This window comes from Scyliorhinus torazame, chromosome 30 (genome assembly GCF_047496885.1).
Source record: "Scyliorhinus torazame isolate Kashiwa2021f chromosome 30, sScyTor2.1, whole genome shotgun sequence".
NCBI classification, from domain to species: Eukaryota; Metazoa; Chordata; class Chondrichthyes; order Carcharhiniformes; family Scyliorhinidae; genus Scyliorhinus; species Scyliorhinus torazame.
Window position 1 is genome coordinate 8876414 of NC_092736.1, and position 16009 is coordinate 8892422.

Sequence of the window (16009 nt, forward strand, 5' to 3'; positions counted from 1 at the left end):
CCCAAACCTCCAACTCCCTCACCTACATCATCAACTCCCTCACGCAAATCCCTAACTCCCTCACCCAAATCCCCAACTCCCTCACCGAAACCCCCAACTCCCTCACCCAAATCCCCAACTCCCTCACCAAATCCCCAACTCCCTCACCCAAATCCCCAACTCCATCACCCAAATCCCCAACTCCCTCCCCCAAATCCCTAACTCCCTCACCCAAATTCCCAACTCCATCACCCAAATCCCCAACTCCTACACGCAAATCCCCAACTCCCTCACCCAAATCCCTAACTCCCTCCCCCAAATCACCAACTCCCTCCCCCAAATCCCTCCTCCAAATCCCCAACTCCCTCACCCAAATCCCCAACTCACCACCCAAATTCCCAACTCCCTCCCCCAAATCCCCAACTCCCTCACCCAAATCCCTCACCCAAATCCCCAGCTCCCTCACCCAAATCCCCAACTCCCTCACCCAAATCCCCAACTCCCTCACCCAAATCCACAACTCCCTCACCCAAATCCCCAGCTCCCTCACCCAAAAGCCCAACTCCTACACCCAAATACCAAACTCCCTCACCCAAATCCACAACTCGCTCACCCAAATCCCCAACTCCCTCACCCAAATCCCCAACTCCCTCACCCAAATCCCCAACTCCCTCACCCAAATCCACAACTCCCTCACCCAAATCCCCAGCTCCCTCACCCAAAAGCCCAACTCCTACACCCAAATACCAAACTCCCTCACCCAAATCCACAACTCGCTCACCCAAATCCCCAACTCCCTCACCCAAATCCCCAACTCCCTCACCCAAATCCCCAACTCCCTCCCCCAAATCCCCAACTCCCTCACCCAAATTCCCAACTCCATCACCCAAATCCCCAACCCCCTCACCCAAATCTCCAACTTCCTCACCCAAATCCCCAACTCCATCAATCAAATCCCCAACCCTCTCACCCAAATCCCCAACTCCTACACCCAAATCCCCAACTCCCTCACCCAAATCCCCAACTCCCTCACCCAAATCCCCAACTCCCTCCCCCAAATCCCCAACTCCCTCACCCAAATTCCCAACTCCCTCACCCAAATTCCCAACTCCATCACCCAAATCCCCAACCCCCTCACCCAAATCCCCAACTCCCTCACCCAAATCCCCAACTCCCTCATCCAAATCCCCAACTCCCTCACCCAAATTCCCAACTCCATCACCCAAATCCCCAACCCCCTCACCCAAATCCCCAACTCCCTCACCCAAATTCCCAACTCCATCACCCAAATCCCCAACTCCCTCACCCAAATCCCCAACTCCCTCATCCAAATCCCCAACTCCCTCACCCAAATCCCCAACTCCCTCACCCAAATCCCCAACTCCCTCACCCAAATTCCCAACTCCATCACCCAAATCCCCAACCCCCTCACCCAAATCCCCAACCCTCTCACCCAAATCCCCAACTCCCTCACTCCACATGTGCGGCACTGACCCGACCATTGTCCGTCCGTATCTGCAGGTAAGGCCGGGGGCTTTACTTACCGCGGGTGCTCGCCTCCCACCAGGCGGGGCATTGGTTCAGGGGCGCCTTCGCCTTTTTGGTTGTAAGACCAGGCGCTTCCTCCAGACATAGCCTCAAAATCGGAGAATCCTGCCCTGCATGTTTGAGGCCAAAACATTTGGGCGCGATTTACTGACCAACCCGCTGCGTGTTTTTCAGCGAGATTTACCGACTCCGCCGTTGTCAACGGTATTTCCCAATTACTGCTCCCCTCTTAGTCTGGAAACCCATGCGCCGGCATATGGCTGGAATATTTGCCGGCACGAACAGCCGGTAGATCGCACCCTGTATGTTTGAAGCCAAAACATTGTATGTTTTCAAGAAGCAGTTAGAGAGAGCACTTGGGGCGAAGGGGATCAAAGGATATGGGGGAAAGGCGGGATTAGGCTATTGAGTTGGATGATCAGCCACGTTCATAATGAATGTCAGAGCAGGCTCGAAGGGCGGAATGGCCTCTTCCCACTCTTATCTCTTATGTAGCAACTCAAAGGGAAGGACCCACAATATTAAGGAAAGCTGGGATGGGCAATGGGTGCCAGCCTTGCAACACTAACATCTGTAACAAACAATAATTTAAAACGGATCACGTGAAGATTGACCCTATGAGTGCTCCCTGGAGCATTGTAATATTTAACAAAGAATATATTTGCATCTTGTGGGAAGGACAGAACATTGGGAGTCAAAACCTCAGTAAGAATGCTGTAAAAATGTGACTGGCTCCGGCAGGATTTCATTAATTTTATCTTACAGTTGGAAGGATAACATTGATTTTCCATTCAACTAAAGTCTGCTCATTTCATGCACCGTGGCTTTAATGTATTGGTGATGTTTAAATAATTAGTAAAACTTACATTTCCAATTCAAAGTGATAATAACATCATTCAAAGTCACTCAACTGCAAACAAGCCATTTCTTAGCAATTCCACATGTCAATAATACTTGTTTATGTACAAATATATACAACAATAATCGCTGGTGAAGTGTCAGTAAAACTGTTACGATCAGAGCGGTAGTATCGTGGAGCTCAATCTCCCTCCAGTTTCCCACAGTCCAGCCAGGACACAAGTTCCTCCCCAGCTGTTTATTCGAGCGTATGGGAGGGAGACCTTCAATTACACACAGGGTCTTGTGGTCACCAGCCATCCACTTCCCCTCATTTTAAGCTTCCTCCATTTTGAGTACACTGTTTAAATCTAATAAATCCCATTATTCTTTTTCCCCCTTTCGTGGCGAAATGTCACAGAGCACAAACACTAACTCTCTTTCTCGCTTGCCCAATGCTGCCTGGCCTGCTGAGGATTTGCTGTATTTTCTGTTTCTATTGCGAACAGCGCAGACTTGAGCTAGACAGTGTTCATATTTTCTAATTTCCTGTGAATCGCTAAATGCACAGTTCATTTACCAAACAATTAAACTCTAAATGACCTCACCATGCACAGTTCATTCACCAAACAATTAAACTCTAACTGACCTCACCATACACTGTTCAATCACCAAAGAATTAAACTCTGACTGACCTCACCATGCACAGATCATTTACCAAACAAATAAACTCTAACTGACCTCACCATGCACAGTTCATTCACCAAACAATTAAACTCTAACTGACATCACCATGCACAGTTCATTTATCAAAGAATTAAAATTTGACTGACATCACCATGCACATTTCATTCACCAAACAATTAAACTCTAACTGACCTAACCATGCACAGCTCATACACCAAACAATTAAACTCTGACTGACCTCACCATGAACAGTTCATTCAGCAAACAATTAAACTCTAACTGGCCTCACCATGCACAGTTCATTCACCAAACAATTAAACTCTGACTGACCTCACCATGAACAGTTCATTCACCAAACAATTAAATTCTGACAGACCTCACCATGTACACAATTCATTCACGCAATTCATTCACCAAACAATTAAACTCTAACTGACCTCATGATGCACAGTTCATTCACCAAACATTTAAACTCCAACTGACCTCACCACGCACAGTTTATTCATCAAACAATTAAACTCTGACTGACCTCAACATGCACAGTTCATTTACCAAACAATTAAACTCTAAATGACCTCACCATGCACAGTTCATTCACCAAACAATTAAACTCTAATTGACCTCACCATACACAGTTCAGTCACCAAAGAATTAAAATCTGACTGACCTCACCATACACAGTTCATTCACCGAACAATTAAACTCTGACTGACCTAACTATGCACAGTTCATTCTCCAAACAATTAAACTCTGACTGGTCTCACCATGAACAGTTCATTCCGCAAACAATAAAACTCTGACTGACCTAACAATGCACAGTTCATTCACCAAACAATTAAACGCTAACTGACCTCACCATGCAGTTCATTCACCAAACAATTAAACTCTAACTGACTTCACCATACACAGTTCATTCAACAAAGAGTTAAAATCTGACTTCACCATGCATAGTTCATTCACCAAACAATTAAACTCTGACTGACTGAACCATGTACAGTTCATTCACCAAACAATTAAACTCTGACTGACCTCACCATGCACAGTTCATTTACCGAACAATTAAACTCTAACTGTCCTCACCATGCACAGTTCATTCATCAAACAATTAAACTCTGACTGACCAAACCATGCACAGCTCATTCACCAAACAATTAAACTCTGACTGACCTCACCATGAACAGTTCATTCAGCAAACCATTAAAGTCTGACTGACCTAACCATGTACAGTTCATTCACCAAACAATTAAACTCTAACTGACCTCACCATACACAGTTCATTCACCAAACAATTAAACTGTAACTGACCTCACCATACACAGTTCATTCACCAGAGTTTAAATCTGACTGACCTCACCATGCACAGTTCATTTACCAAACAATTAAACTCTAACTGACCTCACCATGCACAGTTCATTTACGAAACAATTAAACTCTAACTGGCCTCTCCATGCACAGATCATTCACCGAACAATTAAACTCTGACTGACCTCACAAGGCACACAATTCATTCACCAAACAATTAAATTCTAACTGACCTCACCATACACAGTTCATTCACCAAACAATTAAACTCTGACTGACCTCACCATGCGCAGTTCATTCACCAGACAATTAAATTCTGACTGACCTCATCATGTACACAATTCATTCACGCAATTCATTCACCAAACAATTAAACTTTAACTGACCTCATGAAGCACAGTTCATTCATCAAACATTTAAACTCCAACTGACCTCACCACGCACAGTTCAGTCACCAAAGAATTAAAATCTGACTGACCTCACCATGCACAGTTCATTCACCAAACAATTAAACTCTGACTGACCTAACCATGCACAGCTCATTCACCAAAGAATTAAACTCTGGATGACCTCACCATGAACAGTTCATTCAGCAAACAATTAAAGGCTGACTGACCTAACCATGCACAGTTCATTCACCAAACAATTAAACTCTGACTGACCTCACCATGCGCAGTTCATTCACCAGACAATTAAATTCTGACTGACCTCATCATGTACACAATTCATTCACGTAATTCATTCACCAAATGATTAAACTCTAACTGACCTCCTGATGCACAGTTCATTCACCAAACATTTAAACTCCAACTGACCTCACCACGCACAGTTTATTCACCAAACAATTAAACTCTGACTTACCTCAACATGCACAGTTCATTTACCAAACAATTAAACTCTAAATGACCTCACCATGTACAGTTCATTCACCAAACAATTAAACTCTAACTGACCTCACCATACACAGTTCAGTCACCAAAGAATTAAAATCTGACTGACCTCACCATACACAGTTCATTCACCGAACAATTAAACTCTGACTGGTCTCACCATGAACAGTTCATTCCGCAAACAATAAAACTCTGACTGACCTAACAATGCACAGTTCATTCACCAAACAATTAAACGCTAACTGACCTCACCATGCAGTTCATTCACCAAACAATTAAACTCTAACTGACCTCACCATACACAGTTCATTCAACAAAGAGTTAAAATCTGACTTCACCATGCAGAGTTCATTCACCAAACAATTAAACTCTGACTGACTTAACCATGTACAGTTCATTCACCAAACAATTAAACTCTGACTGACCTCACCATGCACAGTTCATTTACCAAACAATTAAACTCTAACTGTCCTCACCATGCACAGTTCATTCACCAAACAATTAAACTCTAACTGACCTCACCATGCACAGTTCATTCACCAAAGAATTAAAATCTGACTGACCTCACCATGCACAGTTCATTCATCAAACAATTAAACTCTGACTGACCAAACCATGCACAGCTCATTCACCAAACAATTAAACTCTGACTGATCTCACCATGAACAGTTCATTCAGCAAACAATTAAAGTCTGACTGACCTAACCATGTACAGTTCATTCACCAAACAATTAAACTCTAACTGACCTCACCATACACAGTTCATTCACCAAACAATTAAACTGTAACTGACCTCACCATACACAGTTCATTCACCAGAGTTTAAATCTGACTGACCTCACCATGCACAGTTCATTTACCAAACAATTAAACTCTAACTGACCTCACCATGCACAGTTCATTCACAAAACAATTAAACTCTAACTGGCCTCTCCATGCACAGATCATTCACCGAACAATTAAACTCTGACTGACTTCACAAGGCACACAATTCATTCACCAAACAATTAAACTCTAACTGACCTCACCATGCACAGTTCATTCACCAAACAATTAAACTCTAACTGACCTCACCATACACAGTTCATTCACCAAAGAATTAAAATCTGACTGACCTCACCATGCACAGTTCATTCACCAAACAATTAAACTCTGACTGACCTAACCATGCACAGCTCATTCACCAAACAATTAAACTCTGGATGACCTCACCATGAACAGTTCATTCAGCAAACAATTAAAGTATGACTGACCTAACCATGCACAGTTCATTCACTAAACAATTAAACTCTGACTGACCTCATCATGTACACAATTCATTCACGCAATTCATTCACCAAACAATTAAACTCTAACTGACCTCATGATGCACAGTTCATTCACCAAACATTTAAACTCCAACTGACCTCACCATACACAGTTCATTCAACAAAGAGTTAAAATCTGACTTCACCATGCAGAGTTCATTCACCAAACAATTAAACTCTGACTGACTTAACCATGTACAGTTCATTCACCAAACAAATAAACTCTGACTGACCTCACCATGCACAGTTCATTTACCAAACAATTAAACTCTAACTGTCCTCACCATGCACAGTTCATTCACCAAACAATTAAACTCTAACTGACCTCACCATGCACAGTTCATTCACCAAAGAATTAAAATCTGACTGACCTCACCATGCACAGTTCATTCATCAAACAATTAAACTCTGACTGACCAAACCATGCACAGCTCATTCACCAAACAATTAAACTCTGACTGACCTCACCATGAACAGTTCATTCAGCAAACAATTAAAGTCTGACTGACCTAACCATGTACAGTTCATTCACCAAACAATTAAACTCTAACTGACCTCACCATACGCAGTTCATTCACCAAACAATTAAACTGTAACTGACCTCACCATACACAGTTCATTCACCAGAGTTTAAATCTGACTGACCTCACCATGCACAGTTCATTTACCAAACAATTAAACTCTAACTGACCTCACCATGCACAGTTCATTCACAAAACAATTAAACTCTAACTGGCCTCTCCATGCACAGATCATTCACCGAACAATTAAACTCTGACTGACTTCACAAGGCACACAATTCATTCACCAAACAATTAAACTCTAACTGACCTCACCATGCACAGTTCATTCACCAAACAATTAAACTCTAACTGACCTCACCATACACAGTTCATTCACCAAAGAATTAAAATCTGACTGACCTCACCATGCACAGTTCATTCACCAAACAATTAAACTCTGACTGACCTAACCATGCACAGCTCATTCACCAAACAATTAAACTCTGGATGACCTCACCATGAACAGTTCATTCAGCAAACAATTAAAGTATGACTGACCTAACCATGCACAGTTCATTCACCAAACAATTAAACTCTGACTGACCTCATCATGTACACAATTCATTCACGCAATTCATTCACCAAACAATTAAACTCTAACTGACCTCATGATGCACAGTTCATTCACCAAACATTTAAACTCCAACTGACTTCACCATGCACAGTTCATTCACCAAAGAATTAAAATCTGACTGACATAACCATGCACAGCACATTCACCAAACAATTAAACTCTGACTGACCTCACCATGAACAGTTCATTCAGCAAACAATTAAAGTCTCACTGACCTAACCATGCACAGTTCATTCACCAAACAATTAAACTCTGACTGACCTAACCATGCACCGTTCATTTACCAAGCAATTAAACTGTAACTGTCCTCACCATGCACAGTTCATTCACCAAACAATTAAACTCTAACTGACCTCACCATGCACAGTTCATTCACCAAAGAATTAAAATCTGACTGACCTCACCATGAACAGATCATTCAGCAAACAAGTAAAGTCTGACTGACCTAACCATGCACAGTTCATTCACCAAACAATTAAACTCTAACTGACCTCACCATACACAGTTCATTCACCAAACAATTAAACTCTAACTGACCTCACCATACACAGTTCATTCACCAGAGTTTAAATCTGACTGACCTCACCATGCACAGTTCATTTACAAAACAATTAAACTCTAACTGACCTCACCATACACAGTTCATTCACCAAACAATGAAACTCTAACTGGCCTCTCCATGCACAGATCATTCACCAAACAATTAAACTCTGACTGACCTCACAAGGCACACAATTCATTCACCAAACAATTAAACTCTAACTGACCTCACCATGCAGAGTTCATTCACCAAACAATTAAACTCTAACTGACCTCACCATACACAGTTCATTCACCAAACAATTAAACTCGAACTGACCTCACCAGGGACAGTTCATTCACCAAAGAATTAAACTCTGACTGACCTCACCATGCGCAGTTCATTCACCAAACAATTAAACTCTGACTGACCTCACCATGCGCAGTTCATTCACCAGACAATTAAACTCTAACTGACCTCACCATGCACAGTTCATTCACCAAAGAATTAAAATCTGACTGACCTCACCATTCACAGTTCATTCATCAAACAATTAAACTCTGACTGACCTAACCATGCACAGCTCATTCACCAAACAATTAAACTCTGACTGACCTCACCATGAACAGATCATTCAGCAAACAAGTAAAGTCTGACTGACCTAACCATGCACAGTTCATTCACCAAACAATTAAACTCTAACTGACCTCACCATACACAGTTCATTCACCAAACAATTAAACTCTAACTGACCTCACCATACACAGTTCATTCACCAGAGTTTAAATCTGACTGACCTCACCATGCACAGTTCATTTACCAAACAATTAAACTCTAACTGACCTAACCATGCACAGCTCATTCACCAAACAATTAAACGCTGACTGACCTCACCATGAACAGATCATTCAGCAAACAAGTAAAGTCTGACTGACCTAACCATGCACAGTTCATTCACCAAACAATTAAACTCTAACTGACCTCACCATACACAGTTCATTCACCAAACAATTAAACTCTAACTGACCTCACCATACACAGTTCATTCACCAGAGTTTAAATCTGACTGACCTCACCATGCACAGTTCATTTACCAAACAATTAAACTCTAACTGACCTCACCATACACAGTTCATTCACCAAACAATGAAACTCTAACTGGCCTCTCCATGCACAGATCATTCACCAAACAATTAAACTCTGACTGACCTCACAAGGCACACAATTCATTCACCAAACAATTAAACTCTAACTGACCTCACCATGCAGAGTTCATTCACCAAACAATTAAACTCTAACTGACCTCACCATACACAGTTCATTCACCAAACAATTAAACTCGAACTGACCTCACCAGGGACAGTTCATTCACCAAAGAATTAAACTCTGACTGACCTCACCATGCGCAGTTCATTCACCAAACAATTAAACTTTAACTGACCTCATGAAGCACAGTTCATTCATCAAACATTTAAATTCTGACTGACCTCATCATGTACACAATTCATTCACCAAAGAATTAAAATCTGACTGACCTCACCATGCACAGTTCATTCACCAAACAATTAAACTCTGACTGACCTAACCATGCACAGCTCATTCACCAAAGAATTAAACTCTGGATGACCTCACCATGAACAGTTCATTCAGCAAACAATTAAAGGCTGACTGACCTAACCATGCACAGTTCATTCACCAAACAATTAAACTCTGACTGACCTCACCATGCGCAGTTCATTCACCAGACAATTAAATTCTGACTGACCTCATCATGTACACAATTCATTCACGTAATTCATTCACCAAATGATTAAACTCTAACTGACCTCCTGATGCACAGTTCATTCACCAAACATTTAAACTCCAACTGACCTCACCACGCACAGTTTATTCACCAAACAATTAAACTCTGACTTACCTCAACATGCACAGTTCATTTACCAAACAATTAAACTCTAAATGACCTCACCATGTACAGTTCATTCACCAAACAATTAAACTCTAACTGACCTCACCATACACAGTTCAGTCACCAAAGAATTAAAATCTGACTGACCTCACCATGCACAGTTCATTCACCGAACAATTAAACTCTGACTGGTCTCACCATGAACAGTTCATTCCGCAAACAATAAAACTCTGACTGACCTAACAATGCACAGTTCATTCACCAAACAATTAAACGCTAACTGACCTCACCATGCAGTTCATTCACCAAACAATTAAACTCTAACTGACCTCACCATACACAGTTCATTCAACAAAGAGTTAAAATCTGACTTCACCATGCAGAGTTCATTCACCAAACAATTAAACTCTGACTGACTTAACCATGTACAGTTCATTCACCAAACAATTAAACTCTGACTGACCTCACCATGCACAGTTCATTTACCAAACAATTAAACTCTAACTGTCCTCACCATGCACAGTTCATTCACCAAACAATTAAACTCTAACTGACCTCACCATGCACAGTTCATTCACCAAAGAATTAAAATCTGACTGACCTCACCATGCACAGTTCATTCATCAAACAATTAAACTCTGACTGACCAAACCATGCACAGCTCATTCACCAAACAATTAAACTCTGACTGATCTCACCATGAACAGTTCATTCAGCAAACAATTAAAGTCTGACTGACCTAACCATGTACAGTTCATTCACCAAACAATTAAACTCTAACTGACCTCACCATACACAGTTCATTCACCAAACAATTAAACTGTAACTGACCTCACCATACACAGTTCATTCACCAGAGTTTAAATCTGACTGACCTCACCATGCACAGTTCATTTACCAAACAATTAAACTCTAACTGACCTCACCATGCACAGTTCATTCACAAAACAATTAAACTCTAACTGGCCTCTCCATGCACTGATCATTCACCGAACAATTAAACTCTGACTGACTTCACAAGGCACACAATTCATTCACCAAACAATTAAACTCTAACTGACCTCACCATGCACAGTTCATTCACCAAACAATTAAACTCTAACTGACCTCACCATACACAGTTCATTCACCAAAGAATTAAAATCTGACTGACCTCACCATGCACAGTTCATTCACCAAACAATTAAACTCTGACTGACCTAACCATGCACAGCTCATTCACCAAACAATTAAACTCTGGATGACCTCACCATGAACAGTTCATTCAGCAAACAATTAAAGTATGACTGACCTAACCATGCACAGTTCATTCACTAAACAATTAAACTCTGACTGACCTCATCATGTACACAATTCATTCACGCAATTCATTCACCAAACAATTAAACTCTAACTGACCTCATGATGCACAGTTCATTCACCAAACATTTAAACTCCAACTGACCTCACCATACACAGTTCATTCAACAAAGAGTTAAAATCTGACTTCACCATGCAGAGTTCATTCACCAAACAATTAAACTCTGACTGACTTAACCATGTACAGTTCATTCACCAAACAAATAAACTCTGACTGACCTCACCATGCACAGTTCATTTACCAAACAATTAAACTCTAACTGTCCTCACCATGCACAGTTCATTCACCAAACAATTAAACTCTAACTGACCTCACCATGCACAGTTCATTCACCAAAGAATTAAAATCTGACTGACCTCACCATGCACAGTTCATTCATCAAACAATTAAACTCTGACTGACCAAACCATGCACAGCTCATTCACCAAACAATTAAACTCTGACTGACCTCACCATGAACAGTTCATTCAGCAAACAATTAAAGTCTGACTGACCTAACCATGTACAGTTCATTCACCAAACAATTAAACTCTAACTGACCTCACCATACGCAGTTCATTCACCAAACAATTAAACTGTAACTGACCTCACCATACACAGTTCATTCACCAGAGTTTAAATCTGACTGACCTCACCATGCACAGTTCATTTACCAAACAATTAAACTCTAACTGACCTCACCATGCACAGTTCATTCACAAAACAATTAAACTCTAACTGGCCTCTCCATGCACAGATCATTCACCGAACAATTAAACTCTGACTGACTTCACAAGGCACACAATTCATTCACCAAACAATTAAACTCTAACTGACCTCACCATGCACAGTTCATTCACCAAACAATTAAACTCTAACTGACCTCACCATACACAGTTCATTCACCAAAGAATTAAAATCTGACTGACCTCACCATGCACAGTTCATTCACCAAACAATTAAACTCTGACTGACCTAACCATGCACAGCTCATTCACCAAACAATTAAACTCTGGATGACCTCACCATGAACAGTTCATTCAGCAAACAATTAAAGTATGACTGACCTAACCATGCACAGTTCATTCACCAAACAATTAAACTCTGACTGACCTCATCATGTACACAATTCATTCACGCAATTCATTCACCAAACAATTAAACTCTAACTGACCTCATGATGCACAGTTCATTCACCAAACATTTAAACTCCAACTGACTTCACCATGCACAGTTCATTCACCAAAGAATTAAAATCTGACTGACATAACCATGCACAGCACATTCACCAAACAATTAAACTCTGACTGACCTCACCATGAACAGTTCATTCAGCAAACAATTAAAGTCTCACTGACCTAACCATGCACAGTTCATTCACCAAACAATTAAACTCTGACTGACCTAACCATGCACCGTTCATTCACCAAACAATTATACTCTAAATGACCTCACCTTGCACAGTTCATTCACCAAATAATTATACTCTTACTGACCTCACCCTACACAGTTCATTCACCAAACAATTAAACTCTGACTGACATCACCATGCACAGTTCATTTACCAAGCAATTAAACTGTAACTGTCCTCACCATGCACAGTTCATTCACCAAACAATTAAACTCTAACTGACCTCACCATGCACAGTTCATTCACCAAAGAATTAAAATCTGACTGAACTCACCATGCACAGTTCATTCATCAAACAATTAAACTCTGACTGACCTAACCATGCACAGCTCATTCACGAAACAATTAAACTCTGACTGACCTCACCATGAACAGATCATTCAGCAAACAAGTAAAGTCTGACTGACCTAACCATGCACAGTTCATTCACCAAACAATTAAACTCTAACTGACCTCACCATACACAGTTCATTCACCAAACAATTAAACTCTAACTGACCTCACCATACACAGTTCATTCACCAGAGTTTAAATCTGACTGACCTCACCATGCACAGTTCATTTACCAAACAATTAAACTCTAACTGACCTCACCATACACAGTTCATTCACCAAACAATGAAACTCTAACTGGCCTCTCCATGCACAGATCATTCACCAAACAATTAAACTCTGACTGACCTCACAAGGCACACAATTCATTCACCAAACAATTAAACTCTAACTGACCTCAACATGCAGAGTTCATTCACCAAACAATTAAACTCTAACTGACCTCACCATACACAGTTCATTCACCAAACAATTAAACTCGAACTGACCTCACCAGGGACAGTTCATTCACCAAAGAATTAAACTCTGACTGACCTCACCATGCGCAGTTCATTCACCAAACAATTAAACTCTGACTGACCTCACCATGCGCAGTTCATTCACCAGACAATTAAATTCTGACTGACCTCATCATGTACACAATTCATTCACGCAATTCATTCACCAAACAATTAAACTCTAACTGCCCTCATGATGCACAGTTCATTCACCAAACATTTAAACTCCAACTGACTTCACCATGCACAGTTCATTCACCAAAGAATTAAAATCTGACTGACATAACCATGCACAGCACATTCACCAAACAATTTAACTCCGACTGACCTCACCATGAACAGTTCATTCAGCAAACAATTAAAGTCTGACTGACCTAACCATGCACAGTTCATTCACCAAACAATTAAACTCTGACTGACCTAACCATGCACCGTTCATTCACCAAACAATTATACTCTAAATGACCTCACCTTGCACAGTTCATTCACCAAATAATTATACTCTTACTGACCTCACCCTACACAGTTCATTCACCAAACAATTAAACTCTGACTGACATCACCATGCACAGTTCATTTACCAAGCAATTAAACTGTAACTGTCCTCACCATGCACAGTTCATTCACCAAACAATTAAACTCTAACTGACCTCACCATGCACAGTTCATTCACCAAAGAATTAAAATCTGACTGACCTCACCATTCACAGTTCATTCATCAAACAATTAAACTCTGACTGACCTAACCATGCACAGCTCATTCACCAAACAATTAAACTCTGACTGACCTCACCATGAACAGATCAATCAGCAAACAAGTAAAGTCTGACTGACCTAACCATGCACAGTTCATTCACCAAACAATTAAACTCTAACTGACCTCACCATACACAGTTCATTCACCAAACAATTAAACTCTAACTGACCTCACCATACACAGTTCATTCACCAGAGTTTAAATCTGACTGACCTCACCATGCACAGTTCATTTACCAAACAATTAAACTCTAACTGACCTAACCATGCACAGCTCATTCACCAAACAATTAAACGCTGACTGACCTCACCATGAACAGATCATTCAGCAAACAAGTAAAGTCTGACTGACCTAACCATGCACAGTTCATTCACCAAACAATTAAACTCTAACTGACCTCACCATACACAGTTCATTCACCAAACAATTAAACTCTAACTGACCTCACCATACACAGTTCATTCACCAGAGTTTAAATCTGACTGACCTCACCATGCACAGTTCATTTACCAAACAATTAAACTCTAACTGACCTCACCATACACAGTTCATTCACCAAACAATGAAACTCTAACTGGCCTCTCCATGCACAGATCATTCACCAAACAATTAAACTCTGACTGACCTCACAAGGCACACAATTCATTCACCAAACAATTAAACTCTAACTGACCTCACCATGCAGAGTTCATTCACCAAACAATTAAACTCTAACTGACCTCACCATACACAGTTCATTCACCAAACAATTAAACTCGAACTGACCTCACCAGGGACAGTTCATTCACCAAAGAATTAAACTCTGACTGACCTCACCATGCGCAGTTCATTCACCAAACAATTAAACTCTGACTGACCTCACCATGCGCAGTTCATTCACCAGACAATTAAATTCTGACTGACCTCATCATGTACACAATTCATTCACGCAATTCATTCACCAAACAATTAAACTCTAACTGCCCTCATGATGCACAGTTCATTCACCAAACATTTAAACTCCAACTGACTTCACCATGCACAGTTCATTCACCAAAGAATTAAAATCTGACTGACATAACCATGCACAGCACATTCACCAAACAATTAAACTCTGACTGACCTCACCATGAACAGTTCATTCAGCAAACAATTAAAGTCTGACTGACCTAACCATGCACAGTTCATTCACCAAACAATTAAACTCTGACTGACCTAACCATGCACCGTTCATTCACCAAACAATTATACTCTAAATGACCTCACCTTGCACAGTTCATTCACCAAATAATTATACTCTGACTGACCTCACCCTACACAGTTCATTCACCAAACAATTAAACTCTGACTGACATCACCATGCACAGTTCATTTACCAAGCAATTAAACTGTAACTGTCCTCACCATGCACAGTTCATTCACCAAACAATTAAACTCTAACTGACCTCACCATGCACAGTTCATTCACCAAAGAATTAAAATCTGACTGACCTCACCATGCACAGTTCATTCATCAAACAATTAAACTCTGACTGACCTAACCATGCACAGCTCATTCACCAAACAATTAAACTCTG

General features: G+C 40.8%; 1 protein-coding gene across 1 annotated transcript in view; it reads left to right on the plus strand.

Annotated features, from left to right (window-relative positions):
* Nucleotides 1–16009, plus strand: part of LOC140404354 (neuronal acetylcholine receptor subunit alpha-3-like) — a 134078-nt gene that overhangs the window by 5608 nt on the left and 112461 nt on the right. The gene's annotated exons all lie outside the window — the stretch shown is intronic.